The sequence below is a fragment of the Tachyglossus aculeatus genome, chromosome Y2 (genome assembly GCF_015852505.1).
Source record: "Tachyglossus aculeatus isolate mTacAcu1 chromosome Y2, mTacAcu1.pri, whole genome shotgun sequence".
NCBI lineage: Eukaryota > Metazoa > Chordata > Mammalia > Monotremata > Tachyglossidae > Tachyglossus > Tachyglossus aculeatus.
The window spans coordinates 813,707-831,784 of record NC_052094.1 but is presented as its reverse complement, the minus strand read 5'-3'; the positions used below and the strand labels follow the sequence as shown (position 1 = coordinate 831,784).

General features: G+C 43.7%; 1 non-coding gene across 1 annotated transcript; it reads right to left on the bottom strand.

Annotated features, from left to right (window-relative positions):
• Positions 1-1,043: 1,043 nt before the first annotated feature.
• On the bottom strand, positions 1,044-1,181 carry LOC119946701. The gene has a single exon (XR_005456458.1). It is a non-coding gene; the product is annotated as a small nucleolar RNA SNORA7 (small nucleolar RNA).
• Between the last annotated feature and the right edge of the window lie 16,897 nt (positions 1,182-18,078).

Below are 18,078 nucleotides of genomic sequence, written 5' to 3'. Positions count from 1 at the left end.
ATGCTGGGGTACATACGAGATAAATAGGTTGGAAACAATCCCTGTGCCACACGGGACTCACAGTATTAATCCACATTTTACAGATGAGGTAACTGAGGCCCAGAGAAGTGAAATGACTTGATCAGGGTCTGAACCCAGGTCTCTCTAACTTCCAGGCCCATGCTCTATCCACTAGGCCATGCTGCCCCTCTATGACAATACTCATTTGCTAAACTTTTCATTAGATCTCTGGGCTTCTCCCCTTCTTGAACCTAAGAAGGTTTCCATGTTTTCCTGTTCTACTAGACTCTTCGATGTTGCGTAAGGTTTTCACAAATATCAGTTGCTATTGACATCCCAATTCACAAATGTATTTAGCACAGTACACCAGGGGAAAGAAAGTCAATCTTTTAATTAACCTCAGGGGGATTTTCTTAGAGCACAGGTTAGAAAAATAGAAAGAAAAGTCAGTTACCTTATAAAAGTTAAACACCCTCCTGCTAGCTCCAGGATACAAGCTAAAATGAGACCACTGCTGTGAAAGTACTTCAAAAAAATAAAACACTAACATGAGGTATACTATTAAACTCTCCCCAGATGATGTTTATCTAATGGTAACTGCACGTTAGCTAGGATGCAGTGATGACTGACTCTCAATTATCCATGTTAAAAGCCGGAAATAGAGACCTAGAAGTCAGAGGACCTGAGTTCTAATCCCTCTTCTTGTGTGACCTTGGGCAAATCACTGCACTTCTCTGGGCCTCAGTTCCCTCGTCTGCAAAATGGAGATTCAATATTTGTTCTCCCTTCCTACTTAGGCTGTGAGCCCCATGTGGTACCTGGAGATCCTCTATCTTGTCTTTTGCCGCCAAGTCGTTTCTGACCCTAGCAACGCCACAGACACATCTCTCCCAGAATGCCCCGCTCTCCATCAGCAATCGTTCTGCAGTTTTCTTGGTAAAAATACGGAAGTGGCTAACCACTGCCGCCTTTCGCGCAGTAAACTCGAGTCTCCACCCTCGACTCTCTCCCCTATCACAGCTGCCCAGCACGGGTAAGTTTTGACTTGTAGCAGATTGCTTTCCACTCGCTAGCCACTGCCCAAGCTAGACATGGAATAGGTAGGCCTCTGCTTGGCTATTCCTCCCATAGCCGAGACTGGTAGAGTACTGGAAACTCTCCAGGTGCAACCCTGAGAGGGGGATCCTCTATCTACTCTGGCACTTATTACAGTGCTTGGCACATAGTAAGTGCTTAATATAATAATTTTGGTATTTGTTAAGTGCTTACAACATGCCAAGCACTGTTCTAAGCACTGGGGAGGATACAAGGTGATCAGGTTGTCCCATGTGGGGTTCACAATCTTAATCTCCATTTTATAGATGAGGTAACTGAGGCACAGAGAAGTTAAGTAACTTGCCCAAAGTCAAACATTATTATTACTATCAAACACAGGATAATTAGGTGAGACCCCATTCTAGCATGATCCTTGGGGCCTTCCCTGACTAAGCCCTCATTTCTTCTTTTCCCACTCTCTTCCGCAATGTCCTGACTTGCTCCCTTTATTCACCACCTCCCCCCGCCCCAGCCCTACAGCATTTATGTCCATATCTGTAATTTACTTATTTCTATTAATGTCTGTCTCCCCCTCTAGATTGTAAGCTCATTGTGGGCAGGGAATGTGTCTGTTTACTGTTATATTATACTCTCCCCAAGTGCTTACTACAGTGCTCTGCACACAGGAAGCACTCAATAAATACGATTGATTGATTGGTTGGTTGGTATCGATGGTGGTGTCCGCAGTGGAGGCAGCAGCAGTGTCTGGAAGTTCCTCAAAGACCTAATAGGATTTTCAGGTCACTATTTGAGAAACACCGAGCTGTGAAATGGAAGAGGTTTTTATTTTAAGCAATGGAGTCGTGTCTCTCTGAGGGCCCACAGTGAGTGAAAGAACACATGCATACAAGGGTGGGTGTTCATAAATCAACCGGGCACCTAATCTGGTCCATGGAACTCTTCCAAAATGGGGTTTCAGACTCTTGTATTCGGCCTAATTAAGGCAGAGTGGGGGCGGGGGTGGCAGGATTGTGGATCGCTCCCAGCGTGGAAGGAAGGAGCCCTCGAGTCAGGGGAATCGTGGGAGTCATGGGGAAGATGCCCCCGTCAGCCCCCACAAGCAGCCACCTGCCCCACTGGCCGGACCGAGGGTCTTCAAGGGCACCCTGACCTTGTGGAAAGAGCACAGACCTGGATTCTAATCTCAACCCCACCACTTTCTAGGGTGTGATCTTGGGCCTCCATTTTCTCATCCGTAAAATGGGGATTCAATGCCTGTTTTCTCTTTCCCTGTGTCTGAGCCCAGTTTGGTACAGGGAGTGTGTCTGCTCTGATCGTATTGGATCAAACCCAGCATGTGGCACTTAGTAGGCCCTTACCCAATACCACCATTATTGTGATGTAAGGGCAACTGCTGGCAGGAAGCCGGCCTCGGGGACCGTGCGGAGAAGCTGACTGGCTGGGACCAGCCCTAAACCAGAAACCACAGGCCCTCTCCACCACTGCTCTGGTCAGCCCTCCTCTTCCCCTAGTGCAGTTTCCTCCTGAGTGAGCACCAAAGCCCCTTCCACAACTGATTCAGGGGCATTTCACTCCCGGGAGGCCCTCCCAGAGCCCAAGCTGACCATTCCTCACCTCATATGGCCGGACTTTTTATTGAAAGGGAGTCAACCAAACCTATTTCCCTACCTCCGTCTTTATCTCTTTATCTTTATCTCTTGTTTCAGCCCAAAAGAAAGGCCAGGAAACACTATCTGTTTTCGCCTCTGAATGTCCTTAGTGGCAGAAATCGGGGGATTGGTTTTTTCTCCTCCCAAAATTTTGGGTCATAAATGGCTTTCAGAGCACAGATAAACCTGGCTGCTTGAAGGCTTTCAAATTTAGTTTAGTTAGAACTAAAGCTAGGATTAACCAGAATGCCATGGTTGTGGTTTCATTATGTTTCCGGGAACATAACGTGAAAAGCTTTGTCGTGAGCCTGAAAACACTAGGAGTTCAGTACTGTACAAGCTGCATAATTCCCAGAGGGCCAGTGTGGGGGGAACTGTGTTGCCTTCCATTCTCTGAGTTGGCCCTGAGATCCCAAAGCCAGGAACATCAGAACGGGGAGAACTGAAGACCAGCTAGAGACGTCCAGTCCAGAGTTCACTTTACTTCCCGGACCATTTCTCTGAAGCATCTGTCTGCCTAAGTCTCCCCATTCCATTCTAAACCTCTAATGATCGCTCATTCTTCATTGCCTCAGGCAGAAACTCCTGATCATTGGATTTAAGGCCCTTAGTCAGTTCTCTCCCTACTACAGCCCAGGGAGAAGCAGGATGGCCTAATGGATACAGCACCGGCCTGGAAGTCCGAAGGCCCTGGGTTCTAGTCTTAGCCCTGCCATTTGTCTGCTGTATGGCTTTGGGCAAGTCACTTAACTTCTCTGGGCCTCAGTTACCTCATCGGTAAAATGGGGATTAAAACAGTGAGCCCCATCGGGGACAGAGACTGTGTCCAACCTGAATAGCTTGTATCTACCCCAGTGCTTAGAACAGTGCTTGACACATAGTAAATGCTTAGCAAATACCAAAAAAAAACCCCAAAAAAAAACAAAATAACAAATACCACAGTTTTGATTATTACAACTGGCAGGGAAAATGTGTCCACCAACTATGTTATATTGTACTCTCCCAAGTGCTTAGTGCAGTGCTTTGCACACAGTAAGTGCTTAATAAAATTTGTCTACCCACATGGGACTCAGAGTGTAAGTAGGAGGGAGTAGGATTTAATCCCCATTTTTCAGATGATGAAACTGAGGCATAGACAAGTTAAATGACTTGCCCAAGGTCACACAGGAAGCAGTGGGCACAGCTGGGATTAGAACCCAGGTCCTCTGCTATTTCCACTAGGCCACCCTGCTTAGAACAGTGTCAAGCACTTAGTACAGTGCCACAGTGCTTTGCACACAGTAAGCATTCAGTAAATACGACTGAATGATTGAATGAATGCTTCTGTTTGTTTTTTAAACACTTTTTGTGCTCCAAGCACTGGGATGATAAAATACAATCCGGTCAGACAGAGTTCCTGCCCTACACAGGGCTCACAGCCTAAGGGGAAGGGAGAGCAATAATTTAATCCCCATTTTACAGTTCAGAAAACTGAGGCCCAGAGAACTTGAGTGGCTTGCCAAGGCTCATGCAGTAGATAAGCAATGTGGCTCACTGGAAAGAGCCCGGACTTGGGAGTCAGAGGTCATGGGTTCTGATCCTGCCTCCGCCACTTGACAGCTGTGTGACTTTGGGCAAGTCACTTCACTTCTCTGGACCTCAGTTACCTCATCTGTAAAATAGGGATTAAGACTGTGAGCCCCACGTGGGACGACCTGATCACCTTGTACCCTCCCCAGTGCTTATAACAGTGCTTTGCACATTGTGAGCGCTTAACAAATGCCATTATTATTATTATTATTATTATTATTATTATTATTATTATGTGGTAGAGCTGAGATTAGAACCCAGGTTCCCCTCATTCTCAGATTTGTGCCCTTTCCCCTAGATCTGGCTGCTTTTTGTGCAATCCAGGGAACAAAATGTATTGCCCTCTAGTTTGAGGTAATGCCAACACTCCTGGCAACGACTTGAAAAGGCCTTTCCGGCAATCGTGGTCTGCTGCGTTCAGGGTTCTTTTTTCCAACCCGGGCTGTTGAGCAGGTGAACTTTCCAGAGACCCCCTCCTTACCCCCTCAGCCCCTCCAGAGGGGACCCTTTGGGGACTGGAAGCCCTGGAGGCCCAGATGGGCAACAGGTCCAGTAATCAGCTGCTGCCATCTTCTGGCCTTCGGGGAAAGTCGTTGCCAAAGCAAACCATCGCCCAGATGGCACAAACCATTTGTGCCTAGCCCAGGCAGTAGCGGCCAACCCACTCTGCCCCAGTTTTAGTGGCTGAGAAAGATTGAGAAAGAGAAGCTAGCAGCCAGAGAAGCAGCGTTGCCCAGTGGATAGATCCCGTGCCTGGTGCTCAGAAGGACCTGATTTCTGATCCCAGCTCTGCCACTTGTCTGCTGGGTGACCTTGGGCAAGTCGCTTCACTTGTCTGGGCCTCAGTTACCTCATCTGTAAAATGGGGATTAAGATGACGAGCCCCACGTGGGGCAGGGACTGGGTCCAACCTGATCGGCTTGTGTCTATCTCAGTGCTTAGAACAGTGCCTAGCACATAGTAAGCGTTTAACAAATACCACAATTAATAGTATTATTAAGCCAGGACACTAGATGTCCAGGACTATGGGCCCACCACAAGACAGGGAATTTAGGCCCAGGCAAACAACCCTTACCCGGCCTGGCCATGCCAGAGTTGGGGCCTTCAAGGGTTCCAGGAGGCTCAATTGGACATCCTTTCCCTAGGCCTCGGGGTCTGGCAGGCTGAACATTTCCCCCACTCGTGCTCCCTCCCCTCACCCCCTGTGGTCACTCCACAGCTTCAGTGGCATCGGCTTCATTGTTTTCCACCTTGGTGTTTCAGTGGTAGAATTCTCGCTTGCCACTCAGGAGGCCTGGGTTCAATCAATCAATCAATCAATCAATCAATCAATCAATCAATCAATCAATCAATCGCATTTATTGAGCGCTTACTGTGTGCAGAGCACTGTACTAAGCGGTTGGGAAGTACAAGTTGGCAACCCAGAGCTTGTCTAGGTTCACTTCCCGGACAAGGCAGATATGACATCTAACAGACAATCACTCTCTCCCCCTTCAAAGCCTTACTGAAGGCACATCTCCTTCAAGAGGCCTTCCCTGACTAAGCCCTCAGTCCTCCTTTCCTCTTCTCCCTCTCCCTACTGCATCACCCTGACCTGCTCCCTTTATTCATCCCCCTTCCCAGCCCCACAGCACTTAAGTCCACGCCTGTAATGTATTTATTTATATTAAGGTCTGTCTCCCCCATACACTATAAGCTCACTGCGGGCAGTGAATGCTTCTGTTTATTGTTACATCGTACCTCCCAAGTGCTTAGTACAGTAAAGGCTCAATAAATATGGTTGAATGAACGAATGAATGAATGAGCATTTGGGGATAATAATGATGGCATTTATTAAGCGCTTACTTTGTGCAAAGCACTGTTCTAAGTGCTGGGTGGCCCCTTTTCTAGGCCCAGAGAGGAGAGGAGCCTCCTTTGGCCTTTCTTCCTCTCTGGACCTTCAGCTTGACCAGACTGGGCAGCAGGAGTATCTCATGGGTGGCCAGCAAACATGTACCTCCCGTCCTCACAAACATTTCCTGGGCACCCCAAACTCAGCCACTCCATACCATACTTAGCTCGTGGTGTGCTACAGTGCAATTCTGTTCTCAGCATTTAGGCCCCTATCTACATTTTTACTTGTATATTCAAGCATTTATTATTTGTACATTTATTGTTATTCATTCATTTATTTAATTGTATTTCTTGAGTGCTTACTGTGTGCAGAGCACTGTACTACGCACTTGGGAAGTACAAGTCGGCAACATATAGAGGCAGTCCCTACCCAACAATGAGCTCACAGTCTAGAAGGGGGAGATAGACAACAAAACAAAACATGTGGACAGATGTCAAGTTGTCAGAACAAATAGAATTAAAGCTAAATGCAAATCATTAGTAAGCGCTCAATAAATACGATTGATGATCATTAACAAGATAAATAGAATAGCAAATATATACAAGTAAAATAAATAGAGTAATAAATCTGTACAAACATATATACAGGTGCTGTGGGGAGGGGAGGAGGTAGGGCGGGGGGGATAGAGCAGGTTATTGATTATTTGTGTTTTCATTTACTTGTATATATATTAGTTTCATCAATGATTTATTATGTGTGTAGTCAAGTATCTGTTATTTGTATGGTCAATTATTTCTTGGTATTTTTATCAGTAAAATCGTTTATTATTTGCAGGTTTGATTATTTGATATTTAATTATTATTGATCTAGTCAATTATTTATTGACCTATTTCATCCTGACACATTTGTACCACCTTCTGCCCTGTCCTTCTCCTCTTCCCACTATTTGTAAATATTTGTCTTTCTGCCTTTTTTTTCAGGTGTTTGTTAAGATATGTTCCAGGCACTGTTCTAAGCACTGGGGTAAATAAAAGGTAATAAGGTTGGACATGATCCGTGTCCCACTTGAGGCTCACTGTCTTAATTTCCATTTTACAGATGAGGTAACTGTGGAACAGGGAAGTGAAGTGACTTGCCCAAGTTCACACAGCAACAGGTGGTGGAGCTGGGATTGGAACCCAGGTCCTTCTGATTCCCAGGCCTATATTCTATCCACTAGGCTATGCTGCTCCCTCTCCTTCCCAAATACCTCAACAACCCGTTCAGGTGGATACTAGCCTGTAGTGGAAGGAGGCTCAGGATCTTTTATCTCTCCAGTCTCCCACCTTCCCCTAAAAGCATATGGAAACCAGCATTACTATTACCCCCATTTAATAGATGGGGAAACGGAGATGACATAGAAGTCAGTGACAGAACCCAGGCTAGCTCTTTTCCCTGACCTTTCCATTAAAAAAAGTCCCTAGCAAAAACTAGTCTCTGGACTATTGCTGTGGATTTAAATGATTTATTTTCTAGCACCAGACATCCCTAAATTCCAAGGAGGACTCACACGTGTTCACTCTCGAGTGGAGAGGGGAATTTTATTCCAAACTAATATTCGGTGCCCCTCCAAGGCAGGCCTAAATCAAACATTAGAGACATTTCCTCTCTGCTTATCTCTTTGAAATCCAAGAGACTCTCAAATCCAGGACAAGGGAAAGTGGCAAGTACAGGAAGTACTGATTTCCTCAATGATGTTTCAAGAGCAGTGATCCATATGATTATAATTACTCTTGTTATTGTTAACAATCAGGTTTTTGCCCTCAAATAGTACTTTGATTCCATGGAATTTAAAATGCATTAGGAAACCTCTTTAACCCTCCCCAATTCTCCTGTACAGAGCCCTGCTGTGATTATACCGGTTAAATCTAGACACAGCGGATGCTCGGGAATATTAATGGCACTTACAAGGTTTGATAAATGGTGGTGGGAAGTTCTTGATTCCACTCACATACCTGAATGGAATTCTTATCAGTAAATGCCTGCCTTATCACGTGATAGCCTGTTCTCTGAGGTTCCTCATGGTCTCTATCCTTATTTCTGTTTCACAGGCATGGCATACAAGACATCTTTTGCCCTCCCTGAACTGACATTGGTAATGTGTTCTTAATTAAGGTAGCTGTTTCTCTCACTCTCTTTTCCTCCACTGCTGATTGACTCTGATAATTCAGTGTGGAAGCTGGACAGTTTGTTGCCCGATGGTCCTGGATTAAAGATCTCATCGTTTTCACCTCGAACTTAACCAGTCCAAAACAGAACTTCTTATCCTCCCACCCAAACCCTCTCAGCCCCATGACTTTTTCATCACTGTAGACAGCACCACTATCCTTCCTGTCTCACAAGCCTTGGCGTTATCCTTGACTCTTCTCATTCAACCCACATATTCAACCTATCAATAAATCCTGTCACTCTAATCTTCACATCGCTAAAATCCATGCTTTCCTCTCCATCCAAACTGCTGCCGCATTCATCCAATCACTTATTCTCCCCCCTGAATTACTGTATCAGTCTCCTTGCTGACCTCCCTGCCTCCCGTCTCTCCCCACTCCAGTCCAAGCTTCACTCAGCTTCCTGGATCATTTTTCTACAAAAATGTTCAGGCCGTGTTTCCCCACTACTCATGAAGCTCCAGTGGTTGTCCATCCACATCTGCATCAAACAGAAATTCCTTATCATTGGCTTTAAAGCACACAGTCACTTTCCTCCCTCCTACCTAACTTGGCTATTCTCCTATTACAACCCAGCCCAAATGCTTCACTCCTCTAATCCCAGGCTTACTCACTATACCTCAATCTTGTCCATCTCACTGCCGACCTCTCATCCATATCCTGCCTCTGACCTGGAATGCCCTCCCTCTTCATATCCAACAGATAATTACTCTCCCCGCTGCTTCAAATTCTTATTGAAAGCATATCATCTTGCCTTTGTTTTCTCCTACTCCCTTCTGCAACACCCTGCTTGATCCCTTTATTTACCACCTCAACCCCACAGTACTCAAGTCCATATCCCTAATTTAATTATTTAGATTAATGTCTGTCTCCCCTTCTAAACTGTAAGCTCACTGTGGGCAGGGAATGTGTCTACTGTATTGTTATTTTGTACTCTCTTAAGTGTTTAGTACAATGCTAAACAGTGCAAACAGTAAGGGCTAAATAAATACAATTGATTGGTTGATGAAAAAGGGAAGACGTGAGAATAAAGAAGGGGCCAGGTTCAGGGGACCACGTTCCCTGCAACAGATTCACTCGAATAGGATTTTATTCTGGAGGCCCTCCCCCTTCTCTGCTCACCAACTTTGACCATGACTGAGACGCATTATTTTATGATGAACTACCAGAGAAGGGGGTCATAGACTAGAAGAAGAGTAGAGAAAATGGTCGCCTAGGAGGAGACTACAAATCCTCTGTTTCTGGGTCTGGTGGCAATAGACTCAACAGCAAACAAGGACCCGCAGTGGAAGGAGAAGCTAAAATAGTCTAGAAATGAAGTGAGATTATTAAAGGACATTCAAGAAGGAAAAATAAGCTGGCAAAAAATTAAGTGAGATGATTAAAGTGGAATTCAATAAAGGAAAATTAACTAGAGAGCAACTTGGGAAATTGCTGTTATGAAAGGTTGTATAAAAGAAAGCAGCAGAAGAAGAGCAGAAACAGAAGCGGTGTGGCTCAGTGGAAAGAGCCCGGGCTTTGGAGTCAGAGGTCATGGGTTCAAATCCCAGCTCCGCCAATTGTCAGCTGTGTGACTTTGGGCAAGTCACTTAACTTCGCTGGGACTCAGTTACCTCATCTGTAAAATGGAGATTAAGACTGTGAGCCCCCTGCAGGGCAACCTGATCACTTTGTAACCTCCCCAGTGCTTAGAACAGTGCTTTGCACATAGTAAGTGCTTAATAAATGCCATTATTATTATTATTATTATTAAGAAAGTGAACTGAGGAGGAAGAAAGTAGGACACTTAAAATAACAGGGGTTGTGTTTACTGACTGTTGTATTGTATTTTCCCAAGTGATTAGTACCTGCGCTCTGCATGTAGTAAGCAGTCAGTAAATACCATTGGTTGATTGATTGATTAATAAATTCCACAGCCCTAGATTGTAACTTCCTTGAAGGCAGGGAGTGTTACTAACTCTACTGTACTCTCCCAAAAGCTTAATACAATGCTCTACGCTCAGTAGACTGGAAGTTCCTGAGGGCAGGGTCATGACTATTAGCTCTCTTGCACTCTCCTAAGTGTTCAGTACAATGCTCTGCACACATAAGCACTCAATAAAGAGTACTAGATGAGAAGCAATCTGGAAAAGGGGAAAGCAACCAGGCCTGGGAGTCAGAAGGACCTGGGTTCTAATCCCAGCTCCACTATCCATCTGCCGTGTGACTTTGGACAACTCACTTCACTTCCCTGTTCCTCGGTCACCTCATCTGTAAAATGGGGGTGAAGTCTTTGAGCTCCACCAGGGACATGGACTGTGTCCAACCTGATTAGTTTGTATCTACCTCAGCACTTGGTACAGTGCCTGGTACATAGTAAGCACATAACAAATACCATAAACATAAATAGATAAATAAATACAGACATACATAAATAAACAAAAGATACTGTTAATTGATTGATTTCAGCTTGAGAAGTTGGAGTGGTCAAATCGTAGTCTGGTTTTTGGCCCCATGCAGTTGGAGCGATTCCAAGTTTAATGACCTGGAGAGATTCCAGTGAGCGAGTAAAATTAGACAAGAACTGAATAAATTCTAATATTAATAAGCATGGTTTTCAAGAGCTGGACACTGATTGTTCAGTCATAAGGGGGAAACACATCTTCGATTTACAAATGCATATAAGAGAGGCTCTGAGGCTGAAGGCAAAATTATTTTCCTTAATTAAATTGGAGTCCAGCCGCACATAGGATTTAAGTTTTAAAGGGAGGAGAATTTATAATATCATTAAGGGGAATGTTTAACGAAGTGATACAGTGGAATCCCTGCAACTCACACCACTGGTAATTATCATCATCAAATATCGATCCAGATTCTTTCAGAATCTAAGTTCCTTATTACAGTGTACATTAATAAGAATAACTGTCGTATTTGCTAACGTCACATTAGAAAATCTGTGCCTAAATGCAACTGTGCCTGAGAAGCTGGGCAGGATGAGATTTAATCTTGTTTATGGGACTCGTATTCTTTTCCAGTTTCTCTCCCACAGCCTTGGAGCATTCATTCAATCAATCAATCAATCGTGACTTTTACTGGAGATTCAATACCTGCTCTCCCTCATACTTAGACTGTGACCCCCAAATGGGACCTGATGATCTTGTATCTATCCCTTATTGTAGTGCTTGGCTTGTAAGTGTTGAACAAAATACCACAGTTATTATAATTGTTATTATTAGTAGTAAGAATAACAATAAGCACTGCACCGAGTGCTTGGAATAATACAATTAAGTGCAAAGAAACAGTCCATGCCCTCAAGAGTGGATGACAAGGAGGCATCAAAGCACCTCAAGAGACAGGATTCTGGATCATTGCTCTGTCGCTTATACAGCCATTAGCAAAGTCACTGTGTTAGATCAATGATCTCTTCTTCTGGTCCCTGTTCAGAAGGATCTCCATTTCTTTCCATGAGCATGTTGAGGAATCTTTTGAAACAAAAAGTATTATTTCCTTTTCTCCTCAAACTACCTCTGTCCCACCATTCGAAAGAAAGTAGCCATCCTTACCTCATCCAAGCGAGGTTATTCTGGAGGCAAAATCTACTTGTCAATTATTGGGCCCAGAAACCTGATGACATCCCTGTGAGATCAGAAAATCAGCCTGGTAGAAGAGAGGAAAGCCAGTGTCAATCAGTCAATCAATCAATGGTATCTATTGAGCATTTACTATGTCCAGAGTACCGCACTAAACACTTGGGTGTGGATGATACAGCAGAATTAGCGGACACGTTCCCTGCCCATAATGAAGTCCCTGATGGAATAGCAAGAAGCTCAGAGGACACAATGAACGGTGAAATTTACAGTGGAAGCTTAGCCGGTATTATTCTCCCAAACACTTGGTACAGTGCTCCGCACACAGTAAGTGCTCAATAAATACCACTGATTGAATATTGATTGATAATCCCAGCTTCTCTACTGGCCTGCTGCATCACTACTTGGACAAGTGACTTGACTTCTCTGGGCCTCAGTTTCCCCATCTGTAAAATTGATTTAAATGCTCTCTCCCAAGAAGACGGTGAGTCCTGTGTGGGACAGGGGCTGGATCCAATCTGATAATCCTGTATCAACTCTGGCACCTAGCAGAATGCTTGTCACACAGCAAGCGTTTAACCGATACCACAGTTATTATTTTCTTCACTAAACTGTAAGCTTCCTGAGGGCAGCGATCTTATCTACTAATTCTATTGTACTCTCCCAAGTGCTTAGAACAGTGCTCTGCACAGAGTAAGCACTCAATAAATTCCACTGATTGATGGAGGAAGAGAAGAAAGTCAGGCATCACTGTAATAAATCAAATACTAGCTCTACTCACTATTAATTAGTAGCAAGGAAGAGAAGGCCTCAGTGCTGACCACCGGTATGACTGCCACTACTGGTACAGCTGCTACTGAAGTGCTTAGAACAGTGCCAACACTTAGAACAGTGCATGGCACATAGTAAGCGCTTAACAAATGCCATCGTTACTATTATTATTACTACTACGATTGGCTTCATTACGTTTCTTTTCTCTGAAGAGAATCTTCAGTCAGTCAATTGTATTTATTGAGTGCTTACTGTGTGCAGAGCACTTTACTAAGCACTTGGGAGAGTATGCTATAACAATAAACAGACACATTCCCCGCCCTTAAATACAGTAGATTGATTAACCCAATTTGCTGATCTCCTAATCTGGCACATATTCATTTATGACTTCACTTTGGGGCTAGTTAGTGCCCACCTACCACACATTTTCATTTAGAGCTAAGCAAATATGTGCAAGACAAATGACCAAATCTGTACACAAACTACCCAGAATTCACAGCTGTGTGAAGGAAATGAATCAAGTGGTGTTACTATTAGCCAGAAGCAGACTTTTCACCTAGAAATGTAGCTTTAAAAGGCCGACAATTCAACTCCCCTACAGCCCCAGTATTTATGGTAAATACAAAGTCGATATTTTCAGTGGGGGCACAAGTCATGAACATATCAGGCTTACTGGTACCTGGTCAAGCATGACTTTTTTATGATTGTCTACTTAGGGAACATTAACAGGAAGGAGCTCGATCACATGGTTCTGAAGGTGTCCTTCTCCCACTAACCAAACCTGCTAGTGGGATGCCAGCTCACTGCTTAACCTGCCCATTTTCCTCCTTTTATTTTCAGCATCCACCGGAACCTCTGAAGTCAGTGTCAACTAGCTTGGCACAGAATAAGTATTTAACATATTCCACAGCTAGTGTTATGCAATTGGAACTGAATTGGCTCTTCACATGTATCCTTGTGGCCAAAGGCAAGTCCACTAAAGGGTCCCCGGCTTTTCTCTCTTCTAGAGTTTCACTAGTCTTGACAGCAGCCAAAACTGAGGCTCTTAAACATCCTAAACACAGCCACTACACTCAGTTCTCAGCATAAAAAGGTAAATTGCAAGATTCCTAGAATCCCTAGTGTCAAGCAACAGGACACCCTTTCTAAAAAATAAACCAAAAAGATTCTTAGTCAGATACTCGAGGGAGTTATTAAAGGAAGCTCTGTATTATTGTGCTTTAAGAATAAAACTGTCATTTCTGGATCTGCATTAAATAGTGGGAAATTATGTAACCTCTTCGAAGGCTTTTCCAGCAGTGTGAGTTTCTAATTATGTTCTCTCACCAGAGCTTAGTACAGTGCTTTGCCCACAGTAAGTGCTCAATAAGTACGACTGAATGAATGAGTCTCACAAACTAGAATGGGGTGGGGATTTGCGTATTTATCCCACACAATCCTGCTGAGCTGAATTTGTACCTTTACACAGGGAAATGAGTTGGAATGTTCCGATTTGACTGTCAGTAACTATGACAATGTTGAGCAAGCTTTATTATCAAGACCGTGAACTTCAGTAACCCAGACAAGGACAAGGGGAAAAGGAAAAAAGGAATCCAGGAAAATGCTAGAGCAAAGCAGGCCTGGAGAATGTTCCAAGACTGAAACACAATCTCAATTTAATCAGCTTAAACCAATGGAAATCAATGTCTAAAAGATGAGCTAAAGGCGCTGGTGGAAATGCTGATTTGAACCTAGGGCTGGTGATTAATTGTGGTTAACATGCACATCAAGGGTTTTTAAAAATGCAATTAAAAATCATTATGCAACCTGAGAGAAGTTAGGGTGAAAGACCAGAGAGGTTAGCATCTAGGTGAACTCTGAAACAAACCTCTAAAACGATTTGAAAAATTGCATGCAGATTCAGGGAGAGAAACTTGAGAAAGATACGGAAACATCAGATCAGGGAGACGGTCTGAGGCTATTGGTTTTGAACATTTGTTATTCTGCTTATGAATTATGTAAGTCCCTGGATGGTTTTCTGCCCCTTTTCTGTCTCCTGTATTTTTTCCATCTTCTCATGCATTCCTTCCTCTCTGGTGTTTTTCTGGACCTTTCGAACAAGTGATCTTTCAATCAATCAATCAGTCATATTTATTGAGCCCATACTGTGTGCAGAGCACTGTACTAAGCTTTTGGGAGAATACAATATAACAATAAACAGATACATTCCCTGCCCACAGCAAATTACAGTCTTGAGAAGCAGTGTGGCTCAGTGGAAAGAGCCTGGGCTTTGGAGTCAGAGGTCATGGGTTCAAATCCCGGGTTCACCACTTGTCAGCTGTGTGACTTTGGGCAAGTCACTTAACTTCTCTGAGCCTCAGTTTCTTCATCTGTAAAATGGAGATGAAGACTGTGAGCCCCCTGTGGGACAACCTGATCACCTTGTATCTCCCCCAGTGCTTAGAATAGTGCTTTGCACATAGTAAGCACTTAATAAATGCCACCATTATTATTATTACTATTATTGGAGGGGGAGACAGACATTAATATTCATCTCATTCCCATCTAGACTGTGAGATCGTTGTGAGCAGGGGATTGTCACTGTTTATTGCTGTTAGTACTTTCCCAAGAGCTTAGTACAGTGCTCTGCACACAGTAAATGCTTAACAAATTCATTTAATCATATTTATTGAGCGCTTACTGTGTGCAGAGGACCGAGTGAGTGAATGAATGATATAAATACATAAATTACAGATATGTATGTAAGTACTGTGGGGCTGGGAGGGGGGAGGAATAAAGGGAGTGAGTCAGGGTGACTTAGAGGAAGTGGGAGAAGAGGAAAGGAGAGCTTAGTCCAGGAAGGCCTCTGTAAGGATATGGGCCTTCAGTAAGGCTTTGAAGAGGGGGAGTAATTGTCTGTCAGATAGGTACTCTCCCAGCTGTTTAGTACAGTGCTCTGCTACTATTGATTGATTGATTGATTGACTGAGAGGTTAGCCTCCATATTCACATTCACTCAAACTAGGCCCTGTGAGGACTTCCCAAGAAAGTACAAGAAATGGTCCCTGCCATCCAGGAGTTTACTATCTAACGGCAGAGATGGGGAATTAGAATTAACTCCCAAATAGAAGATTCAAATAGAAGCAGCATGGCCTAAAGGAAAGTGCATGGGCCTGTGAGTTAGAGGATCTGTGTTCTAATCCTACCTCCACCACTTGTCTTCTGTGTGACACTGGGGAAGTCACTTCATTTCTCTGTGCCTGTTTCCTCATCCATAAAATAGGGATTAATTCCTAATCCTTCCTACTTAGACTGTGAACCCTGTATGGGACAGGGATTGTGTCCATCTTGATCATCCTGTTTCTACTCCAGAATTGAGTACGGTACTTGGTACAAAAGTAAGCACTTAGCAAGTACCACAAAAAGGAGATTGCAAAATTGCAAATGCCTACAAGTGGAGAATATATAAAGGATAAAAGGTGCAAGCACTAGCATGTTTTTAATTGGCCTGCAGTGACTACAGTTGCTGGGGTGAATCCAGGAAGGGCTCTTGGAGGAAGTGGTCTTTAAGAACCAAAGTAGACTGAGACACGGTTTGGGAAAAAGCCATAGATTTCCTTCATTTATGCTAGCTAGTGGCAGTTCTACCACAAATAAATCTAAATCCAGTAGTAACATTGGTTTTAATGCACTTAACAGAGCAAGGAGAAATCTCCTTAGAAGCTGTAAATTCATTCAATCGCATTTATTGAGGGCTTACTGTATGCAGAGCACTGTACTAATGAGATGACCCAATTAAAAATGAGGGCACAACACATGCTATTTGGTTTTAAATGAACTCTTGTCTAAATAGGCCCAAAAAGAAGACTCCTGAAAGGAACTGTTCTTTTAAATCTCAGGTACAACATCCACAACACATAGATACTATATGGATTTTTCTTTTATTAACAGAACTCTACAATATTATTTTTCAATGAAATGAACCCAGAGTTTTGCAGAAGGCTGTGTATTTTGTGTACCTATGGTACAGATAATAATAATTTTTGTATTTGTTAAGCGCTTACTATGTGCAAAGCACTGTTCTAAGTGCTGGGGAGGATACAAAGTGATCAAGTTGTCCCATGTGGGGCTCACAATCTTAATCCCCACTTTACAGAAGAGGTAACTGAGGCACAGAGAAGTTAAGTGACTTGCCCAAAGTCACACAGCTGACAAGCGACAGAGCTGGGATTTGAAACCATTACCTCTGACTCCCAAGCCCATGCTCTGTCCACTGAGTCATGCTGTACCCACAACTGCCTTTTCACGCAAACACTCACACACATACGCTTATATGATTTTCTCCCTCAGTGATGTATTCTTTGAGAAATAAGGACAAATCTAGGCATGTATTGAACAGTGGGAGATTTCAGAGCAGTGCAGACAGCTCCCGCAGGAGTATCCTCAGGGTACCGTTTGAACTCTGCAATTTTAACAGTGTCCATTCTCTATTACAAGCGCACCATTGATCATGGAACATGTCTTCAGAGAGACATGTATCAACCATCAACTTCAATGGTATTTACTGAGCGCTTATTGTGTGCAGAGCACAGAACCAAATACTTGGGAGAGTACAAAACAGTTGGTAGACACATTCCCTACCCACAGTGAGCTTACAGCAGGGCTCAGTAGAAAGGGCACGGGCTTTGGAGTCAGAGGTCAGGGGTTCAAATCCCGGTTCTGCCACTTGTCAGCTGTGTGACTTTGGACGAGTCACTTAACTTCTCTGAGTCTCAGTTCCCTCACCTGTAAAATGGAGATGAAGACTGTGAGCCCCCTGTGGGACAACCTGATCACCTTATAACCTCCCCAGCACTTAGAACTGTGCTTTGCACACAGTAAGCACTTAATAAATGCCATCATTATTATTATTATTACAGTCTGGGTGGAGGCAGACATTAATATAAATAAGTAATTTATAATATATAACTTACAGACAGGTACATTAGTTTTATAGGTCTGAAGGTGAGGAAAATATTAAGATCACAGTTCAAAGTGCACAGATGACACAGAAGAGAGAGAGAGAAGAGGAAAAGGGGCTTATTTGGGGAAGGCTTCATGGAGGAGATGTGACCTTGAAGGCTTTGAAGGTGGGGAGAGTGGTGGTCTGGTGTATATGAGCTCCTCTCTAGACTGTAAGTTCGTTGGGAGCAGGGAGTGTGTCTACCATTCCCTTTGTACTGTTCTCTGCCAAGGGCTTAGTACAGAGCTCTGCACACAGTAAACACTCAATACAAGCCATCGATTGATTGATTGATTGATTGATGGAGGGGGAGAGGGTTCCAGGCTAAAAGGAGGACATGGGCAAGGAGTCCACTGGTCCAGACTTGTTGGTTACATCACTGAACCAATCTAAATCTGCAGGTTTTCATTTTCCTTTTAAAAGGGCCTGTCACCATTTAAATTAA